The sequence below is a fragment of the Halichoerus grypus genome, chromosome 6, assembly GCF_964656455.1.
Source record: "Halichoerus grypus chromosome 6, mHalGry1.hap1.1, whole genome shotgun sequence".
NCBI classification, from domain to species: domain Eukaryota; kingdom Metazoa; phylum Chordata; class Mammalia; order Carnivora; family Phocidae; genus Halichoerus; species Halichoerus grypus.
Window position 1 is genome coordinate 159,195,543 of NC_135717.1, and position 24,938 is coordinate 159,220,480.

A 24,938-nucleotide genomic window follows, 5' to 3' on the forward strand; every position below is an offset into this window, starting at 1 on the left:
AGGCCATTTTCACGAGCATGTCAGTCCTTAAAGACCAAAACCTCCATATATTGTGTGCCATGTGGCCCTACTTCAAACAGGGTGTTACTCCCTGCCACCACCAAAGGACAGGGAAGAGAGACTTGTTAGACTCTTATCATGGCCCTTCATTTCCTAGTATATGGTATCCCAACCTCTATCTTGTCACTGTCACATGGCTGAATGACTCAAACTCTTCTCCAGTGAGGTGGTGTCCAGTGCTAAGTGAAACAGACATGGTTTCTTCTGTTAGGAAATTTCAATTCTGTCAATATAGATTTGTAAGTTTTATTAGTATTTAACCAAAGTTTACCTAATGCCTTACCAAAGAGCAATTTATTGGTTGATTGGGCACACATATATTGTGAAGTATGTAAAGTGCATCAATGTGGCAGCATTAATTATATCTAACCTGTACAGACTGATACATACACCCACTTAACCATCATCTAGGTGAGGATACTCAGCATCTCATAAGGTTCTCTTTTTCCCAATGCCCACCTTCTTGAACGTATAAATGGAATCATACAGTTTGTATTCTTTTGCATCTGCTTTTGTTTCCCTCAATACAATACGAAGTTCATCAGTGTTGCTGGATATAAGAGGAATTTATTCTTACTGCTTTTCAGCTCCTGATTTTTAAAAGACAGTGCCTGAAATCTCTTCTTCAATCTCCAGACTTTATAAATATAAAATGGACCCAGAATATTCTCATTTCACATGGATAGTGTTCCTTTATTATCAACATTATTGATGCCTGTCCTCCACAGAGTTGGAGTGATGTACACATTCATATAACCACAATTTATATTTAGATATTTTGGTTAATAATATTTTTATCCAACTCATGTAATCTGGATGGAATTTGAGTTTGTATTTTGATCATACAAATTCTGATGATATTAATGTAAAATAGGCTTAAAGCAATTTACTCCTTTCTCATGGATTGATGAAAGTTAATGAAAACATTTTTAACAACTAAAATGAACCATATTTCTTCAAGTTTCCTGCCCCCCATTTCAAAGCTGAAGATACTCTTATGTTTGCCTTTGCAATATGGTGAAAAATTAGCTTGAATTTAATAGATGGCTGCCTCTTTAAGCCTGGATGGATTTTAAGAGCAGTGGATAGTTACTAGAAAGAAAAGGGTCTGCAGGTAGGGATTGTGTGGCTTTGTCAGGCAAGCACAGTGAGGCATCCCATAAATGTGTGAAATAGACTACCTCAAGGATTGTCTGTCAGGAACAGCCCTGACTTAGCTTGGCCACGAACTAGTTAAATAAAGAACTAAATGTGGAAGAAGAATCTAGAGCATCTAGGTTTTTTTTTTGTTTTGTTTTGTTTTGTTTTGGTTTTTGGTAGTGGGCCCCAGAATCAGAAATCCAAATGAAGAGAGCACATGAATGTTTCAGTGGTGATCTGATGAGTCAACAGTCAGTGTCAAAGAAGTAGATGTGGTTCAAATATGAGAAATTTGCAAATTGTGCAGGAATAAACCTTCATACAATGTTTGGATCTGCTATCAGATAGTTTAATTCCCGACAGCTGTGGAAGCTAGTGAAGATTCTCCTTGATAAGCACACTCACCCAGGATTTGTAGTGGAGGATTAATCAACAAAAGGCCAGTGAGTTCATATGCAGCTTAAGTGAACAATTTCCTGTAATCAAAAATTTATGATATAGGTGAACAAATAAAATTTTATTTAATAATCATGCTTTACATAAGCAATGAAATTATAGCAAGTTACGTGACAAAAGATCACATTTACAAGTTTCAGATAAGTCAGACTGATAACTCTTGGAACACTTCGTTTCTTATTAACTCTTAGTAAAAGCAGGGAAGTTCATTGGGATGCTCTGGGCTGCAAGTAACAGAAGACCCTGACTCAAACTGGTTTAAATGATAAGAAAATTTACTATTTCACAGATCAAGAAGTCCAAAGGAAGAGTACACTACTACCATGATACATTATTGTTCTGGCTTCGTTATCTGGTGAGTCTTTTGTTACACTTCTTGCCATTGGCCTTTTCCTCAGGTTTGCTAGGAGTAAAATGACTACTGCAGTTCCAACTCTTATCAGCACAGCAGTGTCCAAAAGAAAGAGCCACTTCTTCCAGTGTCCTCTTTTCAGTCGGGGAAATTTTCCAGAACCCCCCAGAACATCTCATGTCCTATTGTCCATACCTGGGATCCCTGCTCAGGCCTAAATCATTCACTGACAAGGGGAAAGAGACCACTGTGACTGGCTCAGAGCAAATGGAATTCAATCCTGGAGGAGGAAAAGGGTCATGATCCCTTGGGTCAGTGAAGAGAGAGATGAATACCTGAATGAAACTAGTGTTTTGCCTGAAAGGAGAGAGTAATGGATGTTGAGTGGAAAACCAACAATGTTTGCTATAGTCCACCACTTTGAGTGCCCAATATCTCTACATACTTAAAAGGTGTTCATGCCTTTATTGAAATTATTCACGTATTCCCTAAGAGGAAGTAACTTATCAGGTTACTACATCCAAGTCCAGAATTGCTGGATAATGTAGTTTTAATACTATTATTATTTAGACATGGTAAGAGTGCCATCAAAGAAATCATTTATTGCACTCACAATTCCAAGAAAGAGAGTACACATCATGCCAAGATGGCTACATGGAGAAGCACTTGGGTCACGCATGAGGCAGATGGAAAGGGAAACTGGGCAAGAGGTTTTATCGTGGTTTCTGCAAGAAGAAATGGGTGAGGCAGGTGAACAGGTTTAGGATTGGCTAGTTTAAATAATTTAGTGGGGCAAAAAGGCTTCCCCTAGTTGCCTGGTACCTGGCCCTGGGGTGTTTAGGATGGGTATATAGTGGCCCAGAGCATGAGAACCCCACAAGGGAAGTGGTTGGGGTGTAGACTCTGGATTGATTGACTTGTATTTAAAAATCACACCCTAGGGAGGATTCCTCCTGGAGGGGGATGGAGAAGGTGACAAGGGAGGCAGTTGGCTAAGGCAAGGTAACTCAGGCATATTACTGGGCTGTCCAGAACCAGGTGTGTCTGGCATATGCATGCAGGGCAGACGTTAAAGCATCAAGTTTACAGAAGCTAGAAACATAATTCATACAAATGTTCATTTGTCTCCTCTGATCCATAACTGTGTTTGCTCTTCATGGTTCAGCAATAAACTACAATATAAAGTCTGACTGGAAAAGGGCAAGAGCAGAAAACCACTCCCAGTCACTTCCCCATAACGCATATCTTACCCAAACTACACAGGGATGGTGAGATTCCCGCCCGGGAGAGGAGTAAATTCCCGTCAGTCAATGAGGCTGACCCTATTTACATTCTCTTCAGGGAATGCCCTTCATCATGTCTTTCATGATCCCTGGTTCTGCCTCTTGGAATAATCTCCCAGTTTATTTTTTGTATGGTCATATCTGAAATAGGCATTTGAAAGATTTCTTTCCTCAGTACTGACTAGCAGTATGTTAATTCAAGTTCAGAAGTCTGAGATTGCTAATCCCACATTTTAGCATTTGCTACTGACAACACCCTACTTCCTGGTAATGAATTTTGAGCTCTTTTGGTTGTAGCTAACTGGAATCAGCTTTGAAGGTTTACCTCACTGAGGTATTCACTGGGATGTATTAAAAAATATTGCTTACAGAATTTCTGAGGAAGCTGGAGAATAAGCAGCCAGACGTAAAGCCCTAAACCACATCAAAGTTCTGGCCAAGTTAGGACATCACATAACACTGCCAGTGTTACCAATTACTAGATGCCTCAACTTAACGTCGTCTCACGTATCACTGAAAAGAGCTACCATAGCATCACCATTGCCCCCAGAAACTATCTTGCTGCAACTGCCATTGCATTCACAGATGGTTGTCTACCATCCCTGCTTCTATAAATCACTAGATCCCCGTTCAAATTTTGGGAAGGGAACTTCTAGTTGGCTCATGCTTGGTCATATGCCCATACTTGACTGCAAAGAAAGCTAGAAAAGTGATTATCTGGAACTTTCAATTCTTATAGTGGGAGACTGTTTCTGCATCCTATCAAGACTTATAAGGTCAAAAATTCCCCAAACATAGAATGGGGTTCAGATGGTGGGCAGCCAAAAGAATGACAAAAGTTCATTAGAATTTTTAACTACAGTAACAAGGATCATAGCATGTATAGTTTAATTTTAAAGACCTTTGCCCTACCCGGCTAATCTCCAAAAATGCTCTTTGTTCTTGGTACTTTTGTGCTCATAGGAATTTAAATAGCCTCTAAACAACTTTTCCTTATCTTTCTGAGAAGACACTTTCAGCACAGTATTTAAATTCTCCAAACATTGAATAAAATTTTAACTTATATTTTATAACTGAAGCTAACCTAAGAAATTGAAGTCTATAATTTCTAACTTTCACAATATGGAGGCTTTTTTCATATCTGTTTTCCTTTGTTCAAAGGACTCTTACAATGTTCCAGTTTCATGATTTAATTTCATTGGGATTAAGTTTGAAGAACTCAAAATAATATAATCAACCAGTTACAATTAAATAAGATAACCAATACTGATTTTTCCCCAAGAGCATTTTCTGGTTGCCAGAGCTTGCTTTGAGGATGAGAGGGGGCACATTAGAAGTACTCAAGCTTTTAATGGCTCCTTAGAAGCAGTTCTCAATCAATGACATATGGGAGTTGGTAGATTACTTACCTCTGCTTCTTCATCCCATAGTTGGAATAATGCTGAGAAATGTTCTTGCACTTCCCTATTTCCCTATTGCTAGTTCCTGGAACCACCTCTCGGACTACTAACTTTCACATTCTTGTCTTAGTGTCGGTTTCTGGAGGAGGGGAAAGACCAAATATGACCCATTAACTGAATCAAGTTACTTATGACACTCAGTTGTATCAATTCTGGACGAGAGCAGAAGATTGAATTTACTAGAATACTAGTTTGTTTGCTGTCTCCTCTCTCCCTCTTTCCCCTTCTCTTTCAGGCAGACTATACCATGGATTGAGGTGGGTGTTAGCACCCCATTTTATAGATAGAGAAACTGATACCAGAAGAATTTAACTATCTTTTCTAAAGTCATCCTGCTAATGAGTGTCCCATTGTCAATTTTAATTCAGGTTCATTTAATTCTTTCTACTACACCATAGTGTCTACTGATGTAAAGACTATCTTAGGCATGCACTAATATAGGTTCTCTCCTGTGTCACTGCTATTTTTTCATAGTATTATCATTTTGCAGAAAAGCCTTTGCTAAGATTATTCAATGCTTTTAGCAAAAACCATATATAAAATAACCACCTACTCTCCATCACTGTTGATGGAAGTTTATATTAGTATACCTTTGGAAAACAGTGTGATATTAATCAGTCTTAAATCCATATAATTAGAAATCAGTATATTTTTAAATTTTTGTCAAAGTACTCATGTACAGAATTTAAGCTTCAAAGAGTTCTAAAAAGTTTATAATGAAAAACAGTAGGGGCACCTGGGTGGCTCAGTCGTTAGACGTCTGCCTTCAGCTCGGGTCATGATCCTGGGGTTCTGGGATTGAGCCCTGCGTTGGGCTCCCTGCTCTGTGGGGAGCCTGCTTCTCCCTCTCCCACTCCCCCTGCCTTTGTTCCCTCTCTCTCTGTGTCTCTCTCTCTGTCAAATAGATGGGATCTTTAAAAAACAACAACAAAAACAAACAAACAAAAAAGAAAAACAGTAGTAACCTTGTTCTAACCGTCTCTTCTTCCAGACCTGCTCTCCAGAGGCAACCACTTCAAATTTTTTAGCTATTTCTTTTATATTTATGACACATGTCTAAATAAATGCTAGTGCTACTATTTCTTGGTTTCCCAACTTTAGATATTATCAACTAACATTATCAGCCTGCACTCTTCTATGCTGGGCCCACACTTACAGGATATCAGGCTTCCTCTCATTTTGCTAAGGAACATCTTTAAATAACTTCTTATTTTATTTATTTATTTATTTACTTATTCATTCATTCATTCATTCATTTATCTTAGAGGGAGAGAGAGCACATGAATTGGGGGTGGGGTGGGGAGGCAGAGGAACAAAGAGAGGGAATCTTGGGCAGACTCTGCCTGCCGCTGGGCTAGATCTCACAACCCTGATATCATGAACTGAGCCAAAACCAAGAGTGGGTCGCTTAACTGATGGAACCACCCAGGCACCCTTCAAATAACTTTTGTTATAACTTCATAATATGTAGCTTCATAATAGGCTAATATTTTTAGTCCATGTATATGTAAAAGATATTCATTTTATCCTTATATTTGAGTTATGGTTCCACTGGGTAGAGAATTCAAGGTTAAAAACCAGTTTCCTTCTGAATTTCGAAGGCATTTCTCCCTTGCTTTCTCATATTCACTGTTTTTTGTGACACTACATGCCCTTGAGACAATAGCTCCTTTTCTTTTCCTTTCTCAAAGCTTTTGGATCTCCTTTTTATCCTAGGTATTCTAAAATTTCTTGATTTGTGCCCTGGCATGGGTATCTTTAAAAATATGCTGAGCATTTATGGGATCTTTTAAACCTGGAGACTTAAGCTTTTTAGTTATAGGATATTTTTCTTGTTATTTCTTTGATAATTTCCTCCCCACTATGCCTTATCCTCTACTATCTCTCTAAGGTTATTAAATATATAAGTTTTCTTCCATTTCCAGCATAGTTTCCTTTCTTTCCAAGTACTCCTCTCTATTTTTTTCCTATTTACTTTTCCTTCTGTCTTATGTTTGTGATTTTCTTCAAATGTCTGGTGATTCTTGACTCTCCACTAACATGCACTAAAAAGTATTTTTTGGTGGAATTTGCTAACTATGGGCTTCACTTTAAAATGGTGTGGTTGAGAGTTGGCTGTTTCTTTAGGAAACCCAAATACTCTCACCTGCAAAGTAATCTTCCCAAGAATAATACTCCTGGAGGGAGACTGACAAGGTTCCTGGAGTTCTCAGAGCAGGTTGAAAAAGGATCAAAGTTGGGGCACCTGGGTGGCTCAGTCATTAAGCGTCTGCCTTCGGCTCAGGTCATGATCCCAGGGTCCGAGCCCCGCGTCGGGCTCCCTGCTCAGCGGGAAGCCTGCTTCTACCTCTCCCCCTGCTTGTGTTCCCTCTCTCGCTGTGTCTCTCTGTCAAATAAATAAATAAAAATCCTTAAAAAAAAAAAAAAGAAAAAGGATCGAAGTATTCAATAAGCAGATGTTCACTTAATACTAGTGTTTTTAGCTTCACATTTCACTCTACCCTCCAACCATAAGTTGGAGCCATTCTGATTCAATTTCTTCACATAATAAATTTATAATTTCCTATTAGATAGAAGAGTTACCTTTCTGATGGAGGAATTGGAGATGAAGCTGCTCCATTTAAAGACTTCCAACTAATCATTGTTTTCAACCCTATGTTGCCCTCTGCTTTCTATGATACCTGCTGCCTCCAAATTCTAAACTTCTCAGGCAGAGGCAAATCAGCTTGGTTCTTACACTTTTCTTGGCCAAGGCAGTTACTACCTCTCCATTGGATCATTTGTGAGTCTATTTCTATTGTCTATTTTTCCTCTTGGTCCCATTTTTTGGTATGTCTGGTCATTTTAAAATGAATGCCAGATATTTAATATGAAAAATTATAGACTCTGAATGATCTTATTTCCTCCAGAAAGAATTTTTTTGTAGATTTGGTTAGAATATAGATTAGGAGATCACCTTAAGCCAGTTAGGGGCTGAACTAATTCAAGACTAAGTTTCAGTCTTTATAAGGTATAACCTATTTCTTTTTAATACTATTTCTTAGGATGTATCCCTGCACATGTGTTAACTTTAAATATTTTACTTTAAAAAGTCTGTTGAATGATTTTAACAAATAAATCAGAATATGAGAGTTTTGTAAACATATGTTTTTCAAACTGCATATTTACTTCCCAGGAGTAAGAGGAAATGTATGATGTTGTGGGAATATGGTGTTTAGCTAAGGATCAACATGCTACTTCATTTTGGAGAACAAATTCTATGCAGATAGGGACAAGAAAAATCATTATTTTTTTATTAAAACAAATTTCAATGCATTAATGATAGAACACACTATTTCCATTAGTTCTTATACTAACTCATAAAATAGTTTTTCACTTCTAGTGAACTGTTTCAGTTTATGTACCCCAGGAATCATTCTCCTCAAACTTAAATGGGGAAGTTTGAGAAGCAATGATTGCATCTAATTTGCTTCTTCCTCCTTCCTTGTTGCCACAATGGCCAGGAAATTCAGAACATAACATCATAGAAATTCAATAACAATCAGTCCCTTTCATTTATTTATCCATTTAAACACTCTTATTCATAACTTCTGATTCAATTATTCATCTTTTGTATATGTTTATTTTGTTTTTTCTTATCTTCATTTATCAAACACACCTTTTTTTTTGAGAGAGAGAGAGAGAGAGCACTCCAGCAGGGTGAGAGGGCAGGGGGAGAGGGAGAGAGAATCTTAAGCAGGCTCCATGCCCAGCACAGAGACCCATGCAGGGCTCTATCTTGTGACCCTGAGATCATGACCTGAGCTGAAACCAAGAGTCGGACGCTTAACCAGCTGAGCCACCCAGGCACCCTATCAAACACACTTTTATGTGTATTTATTGCCTGTTTCTTTATAGACTTTTTGGGTAGACTGGGGCATAAAGTATATCTGTGTATCTATCTATCTTTCTATTTATTGCATTATTTTATTCATTGCCTTTTTTTTGTAAGCTAACTTTGAGTTTTGCTTTAAAGACAGTGACATGATTTGTCAATTTTGTGTGGCACTTTTATTAAAATCACTGATCTTATATAAGGAGGCTAGATAATGAATGCAAGAGACATTACTGTTTCTTAGGCTATTCAAATGGAATTATTATATTGCTGTACTTTAAAACATGTAAGGCACCTTAAAATACAAGGAAAACCATGAGTTGTATGCATTTGGTCACAGGAAATTAGTATTTTTTTTTGTTTTCCTTATGTAAATATTTTCAGAGGCAAAAACAACCCAATGTTTATTATGGATATTTTTAGAAGCATTTATATGTAGGGACTACATGATATCAGGATGATGTAAAAACATTTTTGTAAAGCAAGAATATCCTATCATGTCCCCTGAGTGAGAGAAGGAATATGTCACTCAAACTCATAAAAATATTTTTGCTATCTTATTACCTCCATACTGAATAACTTATTCAGCTCATTTGACTTTGGGTCCACAGTCACACAGCCGAGAAGGGGCAGAGCTGGAATTTAAGTCTGGACTGTCTGACTATTGAGACTCTGATCTTAACTACCATGCTGGTACTGAGAAAATTTAATAAGTCATTAGGCCTAGGAATAAACTTGGAAATTTAATTTACTAGCCTTATGTAGAAACATTTCTTTTCTGTTGATTGTGCCAGATTTCCAGCCCAAAATGCATCATCATATATTAAGATTCTTCTACTACACAGAGCAATCATTCAATTATATCTTTCCATACAGCATTAAGGAAGAAACCATTCAGCCTCTCAGAGAGTGTGTGGTGAGCTTGAATTTGTTAAAAATCTTCCCACCCTTACACTAGCGTTAAGAATTGGCATCAACAGAATTTGACTGCAACATCTTATAAAACTGCCTAACTTCTTTATTAATTAGTATTAAAATGATCTATTTGTTTATTCAGAAAACATTTATTGAAGCCTGCTATGTTCCAGGCACCATCAAGGATACAGTGGGGCACAGGATAGACAAGGTCTCAGCTCTCATGGAGCTCACTTTCTAGAAGGGAGAGGCAGATCATAAACAAACAAACAAAAATGTCGTAAACGTCTTGCAGAGAACTAAAACTGGGGACATAAAAGCGAAATGGTGGAGAGGGGCTTTGTCACTGCTCATAGACCCTTAAGACTCTTCATTTTAGATAATGGTTTTCTTTCATAGACCCTTAAGACTCTTAATTTTAGATAATGGTTTTCTTTCCTTGGAGAAAACTCAGCAAGCACAAAGTCTTCCTTAAACTTATCATGGTACCTTTAATAATTGATCCAGGACTCTTTCTGCTATTGATGGGTAGAAAGGTCTGCATCTCCTCAAGGGGTTGGTTTGGTTGGGATAAATAGCTTTACCATTTGTAATATCCTTCTAATTATTGGATTGAGAACAGTTTCTGGAGGAACCCAGAGGTAGAAAGAGAACACGGAGATAACTTCCAACTTTGACTGACCTTGGGTATGCTCTTCACTTCGAGCTTTGGTGACATCCCCCATAAAGGAGGAAAATATGGTGACCCAACTCAAATGCCTATTATTAGAATTTAACGCACACATATCCTTAGGATATATTGCTCCTTGTATTCATTTGCTAAAGTTTCTGTAACAAAGTACACCAAATTGGGTGGCTGAAACAACAGAAGTTTATTGTCTTAAAGTTCTGGAGACTAGAAGCTTGGAAATTAAGATGTCAGGGTTGGCTCCTTCTAAGGGCGGTGAGGGAAGAGTCTGTTCTTGGTCTCTTTCCCTGTGTCTCTTTACATCATCTTCCCTTTATGCAACTATCTGTGTCCAAATTTTCCCCTTTTATAAGGACACTGGTCATATTGGATTAAAAGCCTACCCTACAACAGTATGACCTCAACTTAACTATGTATCAGTTCTATTTCCAAATAAGGTCACATTCTGAGATACTGGGAGTTGGAACTTCAACATAGGAATTTTGGGGAGACACAATTCAATCCATAACCCAGCCACAGAGAACTTTGTGCTACATATGATAATTGCATAATATTTAATGTATGTTCCAAAGTATTAATGAAAAAGACCCTCTTTCCAATTAAATATTTACTCAAAATGTTATGCAGTTTAAATACATCAACTTTTAGGCAGAATATCCAGTCAAGGGAGGCTTGAGAGGAAAAAAACCCTCCCTCTAAATTGAAGAACTAAGAAAATTAACATGGTAGATGAATGTGACACTAGCACATGGTGAGGTGAGTTTTATTTTCTCTCTGCAATGTGTCCATTATATTAACTCTCATGGTCAAGGTGCCTGAAGCTCTTGCAGCATTTAGTTTCTTTTCTCACAGGGCTCCCTGCCTTTGGTAGACTTCTATTACCCGTATGTAAATAGTGGTCCTGGTCCCAGCCAAAGCTTTCCATGTTAATTAGTTCCCATGAACTGAGTATAAATTTGTGGATATAATGGCTGATTAATTTTTATTTATTCTTTTTTCCTTCATTGACTTTTTAGATATTCTTTGCACCCAAAACTATACATCTAATCTTGATCTCACATGTAATCATCACAGTATAAGCAGTTTTGGTATAATTTGGGGAATAAAACCCTTTCTTTCAGGATAATGGAAAGAAAGCACAAGTTAAGGACTTTGGCCCTTTCTTACCTAATCTTTACCTTACAGGATTCCCCTTAATCATTTGGTCAGGGACCCCTTTGATCACCATCTTTTTTCTTCAAAATGGCAATAGCTTCATTTTTTTTTTTTTGGTTGCACACATATAGTCCATACTTCTTGTAAAAAGTTCATGAAATATAGATATAAAGGCACAATAATTACCTTTTAAAAATATCTCCTTCCAAGCCTTTTCTATACACATATACATATGCATGTATTTTACAAAATGGTACCATAAGTGTGCACTGTGTAATCATCTCTTTACACAGAAAAATGTAGTATGAACATATTTCTTTGTGGGCAAGTAGAGCTTCATATTATCATCTTAATAGCTTCATGGTATTCCTTGGTGGATATGGCATAATATATTTAATAGATTGACCCTCCAATCTTGATCCATGACATTTCCAGAAATTTTTCCAGATTTCATACCAATCTTTACTTATTTCTTAGGGGCCAGCCTTTTTTGGCTCAAATTGCAAGTTTTAGCAATAAAAATAGAAACCCAGGGCACTGACGCCTGAGACATAACTCCTGTCAGGTCACATCCTGTGCACAGTGCCACCGTTTTTCCACTGTGAAACGTTACTTGAACAGATTCTCAAAATAGCACTCCCTCTTTTTAGCATGCCAGCGTCTCACTTGTGTTATCTGGCCCTCCCAAGCGGCCAGCAAGAATTCTCAACTACTTGGCCTCGGAGTCCCTCTGTCCCTGTGCCAGACCAGACTTAGCAATCAGGGCATAACGTCGGGGAGCTGCAGGCAGTTGGACCTTTGGGACAGCAAGTGGGAATGTAGACACGTGGAGCCGGCCAGCTCCCTGTCTCCACCCATGACAAGAGATCCTGGTGTCATGCATAGTAGTGTTCCGAGTTGGGGATAAAAGGTCAGGGGTACAGGCTTATGGTGTGCTCTGAACCCAACCTAGCCAGCTCCCATTTTGTACTTGCTGTTACCTACAAATTATAGAGCAAATCTAGGGAGATTATAGATTTTTCAATTCTCTAATTTTCAGTAGACTTAGTATAACTTAGTAAAAGAGCATGGGCTTCAGAATCAGTCTTAAGTTCAAGACTAGATCTGCCATTTAGTATCCATGAGATAAGGAACTCAAAAAACACTTGAGTAAATGTGTTGAAGGTATGTCTATGAATTTCAGTTTCCCCAGCTGTAAAAAGGGGATGATAATAGTACCACTTCACCAGGTTGTTGCGAGGACATTTGATGAATGCACAGTGGCATATAAAAGGTGTTTCATAAATTAGAGCTGCCGCTTTATTATTCTGAGAAGAAAAAATAGAGTTCTTCTTTTTTTTTTTTTTTAAAGATTATTTATTTATTTATTTGACAGAGAGAGACACAGCGAGAGAGGGAACACAAGCAGGGGGAGTGGGAGAGGGAGAAGCAGGCTTCCCGCGGAGCAGGGAGCCCGATGCGGGGCTCGATCCCAGAACCCTGGGATCATGACCTGAGCCGAAGGCAGACGCTTAACGACTGAGCCACCCAGGTGCCCCAAAAATAGAGTTCTTCTTACTAGAATCAGTTTTAAATGCCCTTGATCAATTTACTTGTTCAACAAATAGTTATTAAATAGGTACTGTGATCATGCTATTCCTTTGCTAAAGCATAAAATCCCATTTAGAATAAAATGCAAATTTCTTATCTTGGCCCACATGACCCTGCATGACCTGGCTCCTTCTTGCATCTCCAACCTCAGCTTAGCTCTCCCCTTACCCCCTTAATGCTCCACAGAGTGTCAGTTCCTAGGACCAGCTAAGCTCTTTTCTGCCTCAGGCCTTTGCATGTTCTGTTCTCTCCATCTGGAATGCCATCTCCTAGGCTCTTTGGATGACAGGCTTTGCCTCATCCTTCATGTAACAGCCTGAAGGTCACCTTCTCAGAGAAGTTACCCTTATGCCTAATGACAAACATTTATCCCCTAGCACAGCATCTTATTTATTTCCTTCCTACTACTTTTTACAATGTGTTTATTATTTCTATTTATATGCTTACCTGTTTATTATCTGTCTCTTCCACTAGAACATAAGCCCCATGAAGGCAGGAACCTCCTTTTTTAACCATGTTTGCTCTTCACTGCCTAGGACTGCACCTGTCACATAAAAGGCACTTGATAATTTGTTATATGGAAGAATGAATGAATGAATGTTTATTGTTTGAAAACCTTCAGGATAGAAATTCTGAACCTCAGGTTGGCACATTCTAGAGCAGATATATTTTGATGTGAAAAATTATTTTTATGTTGGGATACACTTTGTAAAAAAATTCCAGTATAATTAATGTACAGTGTCATATTAGTTTCAGGTGTATAATATAGTGATTCAACAATTCTATACATTATTCGGTGCTCATCAAGATAAATGTACTCTTAATCTCCTTCACCTGTTTCACCCATCCCCTTGGGATACACTTTAAGAAATGGATAGAATGTGACCTAGGGAGGAGAAGGGAGAGTCTGTGTCCTTTAGGAGACAAGCAATGAGGAGGACATTCCAGCAGCAGAGAATTTGAAAACTCATTTTTATTTAGGGACACGAAGAGTTGCTTCTCCACCATTCTTTAAGTAAGGGTTCATGGTGAAGAGGATGGGGTTTGGGGCCAGGAGCCTGGATTCACATCCCTGCCCCACCACTTATTTTTATTTTTATTTTTTTTTAAGATTTTATTTATTTATTTGACACAGAGAGAGTGAGAGAGAGAGAGAGCATAAGCAGGGGGAGTGGCAGGCAGGCAGAGGGAGAAGCAGGCTTTCGGCTGAGCAAGGAGCCCGATGCGGGACTCGATCCCAGGACTCTGGGATCATGACCTGAGCCGAAGGCAGCCGCTTAACCGACTGAGCCACCCAGGCGCCCCCCTGCCCCACCACTTATTAACTGTATGACTGTGGACAAGTCAGATGATGGCTCCAAGTCCATTTGAGTGAGAAATGGCCCCCTGAGTCTACTACAGAGTAAGTGCTCAGTACATGTTAGTTAATTATCCTTTTATCTGCTGAAAAGATTCTTTTAGACATATGATTCCAAGTTTAAGATACACCCAGTAATGGGGTGCCTGGATGGCTCAGTTGGTTAAGTGGTCTGACTCTTTTGGTTTGGGCTCAGGTCGTGATCTCATGGGTCATGGCATCATGCTCCGTGTTGGGCTCCGCACTCAGCAGGGAGTCTGCTTGAAGATTCTCTTCCTCTGCCCCTCCCCCTGCTCCGGCGTGCGCACTCTCTCTCCCAAATAAATAAATAAATCTTAAAAAATAAAATAATATATCCCAGTAGCAAATGCTGAGCACAGGGCTGGGTAGGTCAGAGATGCCTAAAAGTGGGGGTGCAGCACAGCAGAGTGCAGTGGTTCTCAGACTGGACTATGCACCCAACTTGGTTAGGGGGCTGGCGAAAACGGAGCAGGCTGTGCCCCTCCACCAGTTGCTGATTCAGGAGGACTGGTGGGGCCTGAGACTTTGCATTTCTACCAAGTCTCCAGGTGATGCTGATGCTGCTGGTCCAGGGACCACACTTTGAGAATGCCCGACTAGTTAAATTCACCAGCTCCGGTGCCAGACGGGCCGCATTCAAGTCCCAACTATCTCATTTCGCTAGCTATATGATCTTGACTGCTTCATACCTCTGGCCTCAGTTTTCTTATCTGCAAGTGGAGATAATAATAGAGCCTTCCTCTAGAAGTTGCTATGAGGTTTAAATGAGGCCTTATATATCATATATAAGTTATTCAATACACATATAATCCATACTTCTTATATGGATTGTTTGATCATTGTTCAATTGCTGTTTGTCATTTGTTAACAAAAACCAATTACAATGAATTTATAACAGCGCTATCTAATAGAACTTTCTGAGATTATGGAAATATCCTATTCTGAGGTGTCCCCTTCAGTAGCTACTAACCGCATGTGGCTGTTGAGCATTTGAAATGTGGCTAACACAATTAAAGCACTGAATGTTTAATGTTTAATTAATTTTGATTAATTTAAATTTAAATAGACACATGTAGCTAGAAAAGCACAAATTTATAGTTACAGCTCCTCCCCCAGCCCTGGGCAGAGCCTCCTTGTGGCAGCTCTTTGGAAAACTGACAAACGCAGGGCAGTGTAAAGACCCGGGTGTGTGTGGATCTACTATTTTCTAACTACTTGACCTTAAGCAAGCAACTCAATTTCTCCGCAACACAACCTCATCTGTAATGTGGGAATAACACCTACCCTGATTCCTCAGAAATTCTCTATTTGTTCTGTTGTGATAATGTAAAATCATAAATGTAATACAATTGTAAGGATTTTTTTTTTTTTTTTTTTTTTTTTTTTTAAAGATTTTATTTATTTATTTGACAGAGAGAGACACAGCGAGAGAGGGAACACCAGCAGGGGGAGTGGGAGAGGGAGAAGCAGGCTTCCCGCCGAGCAGGAAGCCCGATGCGGGGCTCGATCCCAGGACCCTGGGACCATGACCCGAGCCGAAGGCAGACGCTTAACCGACTGAGCCACCCAGGCGCCCCGTAAGGATTGTTTTTTAAAGATTTTACTTATTTATTTGTCAGAGACAGAGAGAGCGGCAGGCAGAGGGAGAAGCAGGCTCCCCGCTGAGAAAGGAGCCCGATGCGGGGCTTGATCCCAGGACCCTGAGATCGCGACCTGAGCTGAAGGCAGATGCTTAAGCGACTGAGCCACCCAGGTGCCCCTGCAAGGATTTTTTTAAAGCTTTATACCACCCCTTCAGATTTTCTTTCCTATGACCTGCTTTAAGGGCAATGGCTCTATCATTTTCAACCTTCTGTGTCCACAGTGCCCAATAGACAGCAGGTCCTGAGTTAAAATGCAGCCTCCATGCTGAATGTCTTCTAGTTTGGCCTGCATGTATTGGTGCCCCAGGACATATAGTAAAAAGGAGGCAATATCTATGTTATTTTATTTATTTATTTATTTATTAAGTAGTTTCCATGCCCAGTGTGGGGCTCAAACTCACAATCCTGAGATCAAGAGTCACATGCTTTACTGACTGAGCCAGCCAGGTGCCCCCCGCTTTTAAAAATTTTATATTATTTTAAATACACGAATATGCCTTAAAAATTTATCATCCAGAAGTCTTTTTAATCTTTATTTTGTCCCAGTTATAATTCATAGTTGTTTTAAAATTGGAAAATGCAAAATATTATGAAGAAAAAATACAGTTCGTCTACCATCTCTCCACCTCATTAACATTTTGAAGCACTTTTTCCTATTATATATTAATTTATTCATTCATTTGACAAATATCTTGAGTATTTGCTATGGGGCCAGGCATTTTCTAGGTAATGGTAATACGGCAATGAACAAACTAGACAAAAATCTCTGCCTTCATGGAATTACATTCTAGTGGGTGATATATGAAGACTCAGTAAAATATATACACAAATTAAAAAACTGAATCAGGCTAATGTTGTTTATACTATTGTATTTTCCATTTGTTGTTTATTTCACTTTATATTATGTTGGGAGCAGTTTCTAATTTTTGTTTTTTTAAGTAGGTCTGACCTTAACATCCATTGCCTACTGAGTCAACACATGAGGCTTGCTAGGGCAAAAGGAAAAATAAATACTTAAGTTATGTCTTTAAGAACTTTAGCCTGGGCATGGTGTTCTTAGGGGATCAATGATTGTCCAGTGAAGGCCCCATAGGGTGTACCTTAGAGTAACCTGTTCAGAGAGCCAAAGAATCCCAAGTCTGGGACTCAATGTTCACATCTTGGGTTCTGAGTCTTCAGGCATCGCCATTTCATCTTGTGACTCTGAAACATTTCTTTAAGTCTTAAAAAGAAATTTTTCTGACGTCATCAGGACCCATGTTGTTTGTGGTCCACCCTTTTCTATTCCTGTATGACTGACCTCTGTCTAATTACTCTGCCCCTTTGCAGACTCAGATGAAAACAACTAAAACTTAAATCCTGAAAGAGGCTTCCAAGTCAAAGTAGTGAGGAACATGGTGAATGGGGAAAGGAGAGCAAAGCTCATATTGTGATAGGGGGTTGTGGCCACTGGATAGAGAGACAAGGAGAGTTTGTCCTCTTTGTACCCTGGGCCACGACCACCATGGTCCCCTCCTCTTCATGTGGAGTCCCTCTCTTCTTGTTTCTTTCTTCCTCTCTCCGTGTCCCCACATCCATTGCTCCTTAGGATCTGCAAAAAGGGAGAGAAGGAGGCTATATTTCCTCAAAACATCAAAGGCAAGGATTTCATCTGACTTGGGAATAAAAGAACAAATCTATGAAATAATGCCATCTCTAGGTAGAGGGAAATGTTATGTTGACGGGCACCAAGGTAAATCAAGAGGAATGTTTTGTTTTGTTATGTTGTGTTTTTTATTTTCTATAAGGGAATAAGGGAGATGTTAATTGGTTGCTGGTGTCTGCCCATTAAAGGCTTGAACCAGGACAGAGTCTAGAAATGAGTAGGCATTCTATACAACAAATAGTGCCACAGAGCTATATATGCTTAAGACAACAGCCAACTTGTCTCACTGTTTCGAGATTTTACTGCCGATAACTTCAGGTGACATCTCCGCTTCTCTTTTGTTTCTTTCCACAATCTTCATCAATCCATTTGCATTGCTAATAGTCCTATACAAAATACAACCATTAGCAATGAAATGCCTTGCTACCGGATGAAATGACAGTATAACGCAGTTTAAGATCAATGCTGTCCAATAGAAATAGAATATAAGCCATGAATGTAATTGAAAATTTTTCTCATAGCTACATGAAAACAAGAAATAAATGAAACTAATTTTAATCATGTCTTAATGAACACTATCTAAAATATCATTTCAACATGTAATCAATAGAAAAACTTAATGAGATGTATGTGCTTCATACTAAATCTTCAAAATCTAGCATATAGCACATCTCAGTTCTGACTGACCACATTTCATGTGCTCAACAGCCACATGAACTAGTGGGCACCATATTGGGCAGTGTGGGTAATCTGCAGCCAGAGTACCTAGGGATGTAATCTTCGGAAAGTTACATAACCTCTGTGTTTCAGTTTGCTCATCTATAAGCTGGGAAAAATGATACTCAGAATTGTTATGTGGATTAAATGAGCACTTAGAACATTGCCTGACACAGAGTTGGTGCTCAGTAAATGTTACCTTTTATTATCATCAGATATTCATTTAACCACATCCTTATAATGATCAAAGCAAACTATCAATAAGGCCCAGCTCTGAGCTTTCCAAATAGGGACAATATTCTGACATTTTGCGAAGATAATCACATGCCACTCCAGAATTCCTATCTCACTTCAAACAAAGACTATCAAGGAGAGTTTGGTCTTGAGCTATACTTTCACAAAGATGGGTAGCCTGTAACTCAACAAAGTTCCTTATATTATTATTTTTTAAGTTCCTTACACTATTAAGTCTGCAAATAAATTTTTTTTCCCATTTGTGGAATAGCCCATAAGGAATAGCATGGAGGACATTAGGAAAAGGAAGGGAAAAGTGAAGGGGAGGAAATCGGAGGGAGAGATGAACCATGAGAGACTATGGACTCTGAGAAACAAACTGAGGGTTTTAGAGGGGAGGGGGTTGGGGGGATGGGTTAGCCCAGTGATGGGTATTAAGGAGGGCATGTACTGCATGGAGCACTGGGTGTTATACAAAAACAATGAATCATGGATCACCACATCAAAAACTAATGATGTATTGTATGGTGACTAACATAACATAATAAAATAAAATAAAATAAAATAAAATAAAATAAAATAAAAAAATAAAATAAATAAATTTTTTTTCAAGTAGGCTCTATGCCCAACATGGGGCTTGAACCCATGACCCCAAGATCAAGAGTCATATATTCTACCAACTGAGCCAGCCAGGCACCCCTACAAATAGATTCTTATTGAATTTTCCAAATAAGCAATATCATATTTTTATTGGGATATAAAATTAGGCTCACAGCTATAAAATTATCCCAGCTTGCTTTCTGGTGATCTCTTAAGAGACTGAAACCATGATTCACTATAGCAGAAGATAGCACTTGCCTTCTTGAAACTACGGCTTACAGCTACAAATCCACATTAATACCACAGGATATATTTGAGGGCCTAAGTACCATGCTATATTAATTATTACCTGGAGCTCTTTTATGACAGGTTTTAAATAAACAATGGAGTAATTCTACAACAGTTGTTTTGGGCCACTTAAAAACATATTTTTGATGACTCTAAATCTTAATTCTTTCATTCATTTACATATACAGTCATTCAACTATCCATTTATTCAGCAAATACGTATTGAGGGCTTACTATGGACCAGAAATTTTGCTAGGTACTGAGGAGTCAAAAGGAAGCAGAACATACAATCTCTGTCCCTATGAGCTTATAGTCCAGGGGGGATAGAAATGTTAACCAAATAGTCACACAAATAAAATTACCAACTGACATAATTGCTATTGAGAAGAGAAAGGATTGCTTTGAGAGCCTATGAGGAAGGCATTTGATTTTGTCAGGGAAGTTGCTGATAGGGCTGAGAGTTGGATGAGTAGGAGTTAACCAAGTAGTGAGAGCAGGGAACTGCATTCCAGACAGAGGGAACAGCATGAATAGAAGTCCTGGGGTGGCAGGGGCACAGTGAGGGACAGAGACTGAAACAGTGAGGGCAGGCTGGCTGAGCTTTAGCTAGAAGTAGGTAGGGCCAGACATCTTTATACTTACATAAAGAACAATGGGAAGCTGTCACTGGGTCTCCAAAACTTAGGGATGCTTTTCTTTGCTGGGTCAAACCTCACTTTGATTCTTTGTAATTATGATGAAATAAAATGTCAGGACACCAAGACATAGAGACCAGGCAAAGGGCTACACATGGTCTTTATTTCTTATCAAGTGCAACCTAAAATAACAGCCAATCCAACTCCTGCGTCTGGTCCTCCCTTTAGCTGCTCTTCTTCAGTTATCCAACCAATTCTGAGCCTTAGTCTCATGTTTCTCTCAGTGTTTAGCAGAGCATATGACAGAGGCATTTTGATCACAGCTTATATGTGAACCCCTGAAGAAACCAACTGTCCAGAAAAGGAAGTGCAGCTCTTACATATTTTCAGTCTCACCAAAGAATCTCCATTCTGGGTAAGAGCAGAGGAAAGACATGATCAGATTTGTCTTTTGAAAAAAAAAAAAAAAAAAGCTAGAGGGGTGCCTGGGTCAGCTGGAAGAGCATGTGACTCTTGGTCTCAGGGTTGTGAGTTTGTTTTTTTTTTTTTCGTAATTGAAGTATTTTTATTTTATGTACAATGAGTTGGCATTAAAGTAGGTATCTTGGATATCTGCAGTTAAGGTAGGTTATCTTGGATGACCAATTCAAGGAAGTTCACTTAATCCAACTTAATGAAGCCTATATCCTTCGCGTACTGACGGAAACACTGGCGGCACGTATTGAGGCTGTATTTCCGGATCAGACCGTGGCGGTTTGAGCAGACGCGGCAAGAAGGAGAACCCTGGCCAAATTTCCTCGGAGGGCTCCAGTACAGCTGCTGGTGACCCATCTTGCTCTCTCGGATGCAACGAGGCAAAAGTCAGGGTTGTGAGTTTGAGTCCCATGTTGGGTGTAGAGATTACTTAAAAAAAAAAAAAGAAAAGAGAAGATAACTAGATAACAAGGTGGGCAAAGGGTGGGGGGAGGGGGGTTAGAGAAGGTTAAGAGAGGATGGAGGGAGATAAGAACACTATTGCTATCATCCAGGCAAGAGGTGAAGTCAAATGTGAAGACAAGTAGATGGATCTGAAAGACAGAAGGTAAAACCAACTGGGCTTAGAGATGAAATGGATATAGAAAGTAGGAGAGAGGGAGATGTCAGGAAAACTCCTGGAATTTTTTTTTTTTTAAGATTTCATTTATTTATTTGCCAGAGAGAGAGAGAGACAGCGCGAGAGGGAACACAAGCAGGGGCAGAGGGAGAGGGAGAAGCAGGCTTCCCGCTGAGCAGGGATCCCGATGTGGGGCTTGATCCCAGGACCCTGAGATCATGACCTGAGCCAAAGGCAGACGCTTAACGACTGAGCCACCCAGGTGCCCCAAACTCCTGGAATTTTAAGCAGTATAACTAGATGGATGGCTATACTCTTCCTCAAGATACGGAGCACAGAGAGAACAAGATTTTAGGGGAGAAACACCCTGAGTGCAATTTTTGACTTGTGGAGTTGGTGATGCCTCAAAGATATCCAAGAGAAGAGGTAGTGTAAGCAGTGGATGTTAAGGTCTGGGACTAGACACATACATTTTCCAAGATGCTTGATGGATATTTTCAGTCTAGAAGCTCAAATACTTCAGTCTGTGAAATGTTCTCGAATTATTTCTTTGAGGCTTTCCTTGCCTTCATTTTCTCTGTTCTTTCTTATTATAACTCTTATTATTATTCATGTGTTACATTTGCTCTATTTTTCTTTTTTTCTTTTTGACATATTGTCTGGAAGATTTCTTCAAACTTGTCATCCAACATTTCTATTGAGTGTCAGAGAAAAAGGAATAAATGTAGGCTGGGCCTCACAAGGAGATACCTAAAAATTACCACACAAAACTGCCTAGTGGTTAACACTGCTGTAGACTGAATGTTTGCATCCCCACCAAATGTCTTATGTTGAAACCTATTTTTCAAGTCACCTTTGCAAACTCCTACAACAGAGTCCTGAAATATGGTGAGGAAAACCACTGTAGTCCCTTCCCTAGGCAGAGGGACCCTACATAACTCTCTGTGCCTCAGTTTCCTCATCTGTCAAAGGAGAGGAATAATAGCACCTATCTCAGAGACCTGTTGCATAAAGTAAATCAATCAATACATGTAAAATGTCTATACATGTAGAATAGTTTCTGTATATTTTGATCACTAAAAAAGTGTTGGTGATTCCTTTACCATTATTATCAATACTATTATATGAGAGCTGAGTGGCTGGTAGGAGATATTCCTGGTCTAGCGTTCTCTTGGGATGGTATCAGAGAGAGTGAATTGGTCTTTGAGAGTTCCTGATCTGTCTGGGATGGATGAATGTGCTACAGTGTCCTTTCTGTACCTCCCAGAGACTCATGTGGACCTCAAACACAGCTCTTGAGACTTTTTTAGGGTACACAGAGTTACCAAGCAGACTGAGGATTCCTTGAGATTCTAACCACCAGCCATTTAAACCTATCAATCCAAAAGATAATACCCTCCACCCTTTCAAGGAGCCCAAAGTAGATGGGATTTTTTAGCCATCCCTGCATCATAATACCCAGAGGACAAACTGAAGCAAAGGTGGCACGACCGTGATAGGGTAAGTGACATTGTTGGTGCGGCAAAGCGCAATCTCACCAAAAAAGCCCTGGTCCGATTTTTATTTAAAGAATGTTAGGCCTTGCTATTCCTGGAGCTGATCCATTTGCCCAGCAACCCTTGCCCCTTGCCCCTCACCCAGGGTATGATTTATGCATGACTGAAAGCACACCAGCTAATTCTCTTTGAGCCTGAACCTCTCCCCAGCTTGCCATTTGAAGATGGTTTATGCGCACAGAGCTCATCTCTGGAATGCTGAAAGAGCTAAATATTTGCCCCGTGGGCACTGCACCAAAGGCGGCCCCAGCTTTTTAGCTTTGATGGTTGCTTCAAGGTAGGATTTTGCAAATCTATCTCACTGCACGCTTAACCATGGAGACAGACCTCTTGGTTTTGGGGAGGCAAGCCAATTCGCAAATTCCTTTACCTAAACTGAATCAATTCTCCCAGACCACCCCAACTTCCTGATTCCAAGTGTAATCCCTTCATGTTACTCCTGTTAATTAACTATAACTAGGGAGGTGTCAAAGAGTTTCAGATAAAATCTGAATTAATTTTGAAGTGAAAGATTCTCTTCCTTGAGTTTGAGAAGGTCCATTCCTTTCAGCAGCAGGTGGTGTATTTTCATATGTATATAAAAGTATTCTCTGGAAATGTCAATCCTACAGATCCGGGGGCAGGACGTAAGGTAGATTTAACCAATCAGGAGATATTTTTCATGCCATCTCAAAGTAACTCACAGATGCCTAACAGCTGCAGCTGTCCCGGCCCCTTGCGATGGCATTGCTCTATGACTCAGAGGGATGTTTATGCCAGAGAATGCTGCCACAGCAACACTACCCCAGAGATGCCCCAGGAGAAAATAATTTGGAAAATAAGTGAGAGAGGAAGGTCCTTGGGCAGATTTAATCAAACCCAGCTCCATATGTAAGTGCAAATAGCAGTATATGGGGAGGCAGAAAATGCATAGGCTTTGGAGTCAGACAAACCCAGCCATAATTCTTAGCTCTGGCATTTTATATTCAGCCAGTCAGTTATTAATGCATTCACCCACTCATTCAACTAATATTTATTGAGGATCTACTATGTACCAGGTACTGTGCTCAGTGCTGAGATAAAAAAAAAGATAAGCAGGACTAGCTACATAATTTGTGAGGTCAGTGAAAAAGGAAAATGCAGGTCCCCTTGTTCAAAAAGCATTGAGAATTTCAAGATGGTGACTGCAGAGCATTAAACCAAGCATGGGGTCCTTCTGAGCATGGGGACTGTGTGACTACATTACATGAAGCTAGTTCTTATGATAAGAACCTTAGGAAATGAGCATTTGTACTCATGGAGCTAAATCCTGGAAAGAAATCCATTAATCACACCAATTAAATGAAAATCATGACTATAAGGACATCTGAAGGACAGGAGAATGATGCCATGCCTGGAAGAGGGGGTGTGTCAGTCAGCTCAGGCTGCCACCACAAAATATCACAGACTGGGCAGCTTTAACAACAGAGATCTATTATAGTTCTGGAGGCCGGAAGTCCATTATCAGCGTGTCAGCATGGTCAGGTTCTGGTGAAAGCTCTCTTCCTGGCTTGCACATGGCCACCTTCTCTGTGTCTTCACATGGCAGAGAGAGAGAGAGAGCTCTGGTCTCTTCCTCTTCTTAAAAAGACACAAATCCCATCATGGGGTCCCAACTCTTATGACCTCATCCAAACCTAATTATGTCCCAATACCCCATCTCCAAATACCATCACATTGGACATTAAGGTTTCAATATATGAATTTTAGAGGGGCACAAACGTTCAGTCCACAAGGGGGTTTGATTCGTCAAGGAGACCAGGAAAGCCCTTCACCACGGAACTGATGCTTAGAATGAAATTTGAGTGATAAATAGGCACTAACCAGCAAAAATGAGAGCTGACCTGTGAAGGACTCCCATCTTTCCAGAGCCAGTGAAGAGCTTGCAAAGGAGAAAAAGGAGCAAATGTTAACACAGGAGGAAACTAGAAAAGGCATGAGTCATGGGAGCCAAGGGAAGGAAGTGTTTCAGGAAGCACAGAAAGCCTACGTGGGTGACCCTGGCAAATGGTCTCATGTATCAACACAGGGATATACTCCCGAAGGTTTAGTGGGATTATTGGCACACATCATTTTTTATTCCTTCCTGGTAATTGTCTCTATCCAAAGCAGGTTCATCTTTTCCCAAACAGGTGGCCCAGTTATCAATGCATATTTC

At 39.6% G+C, this 24,938-nt stretch overlaps 1 pseudogene; it reads right to left on the bottom strand.

Moving 5' to 3' along the window:
• Positions 1-20,645: 20,645 nt before the first annotated feature.
• Positions 20,646-20,973, bottom strand: LOC118555263 (small ribosomal subunit protein uS14 pseudogene; annotated as a pseudogene).
• Between the last annotated feature and the right edge of the window lie 3,965 nt (positions 20,974-24,938).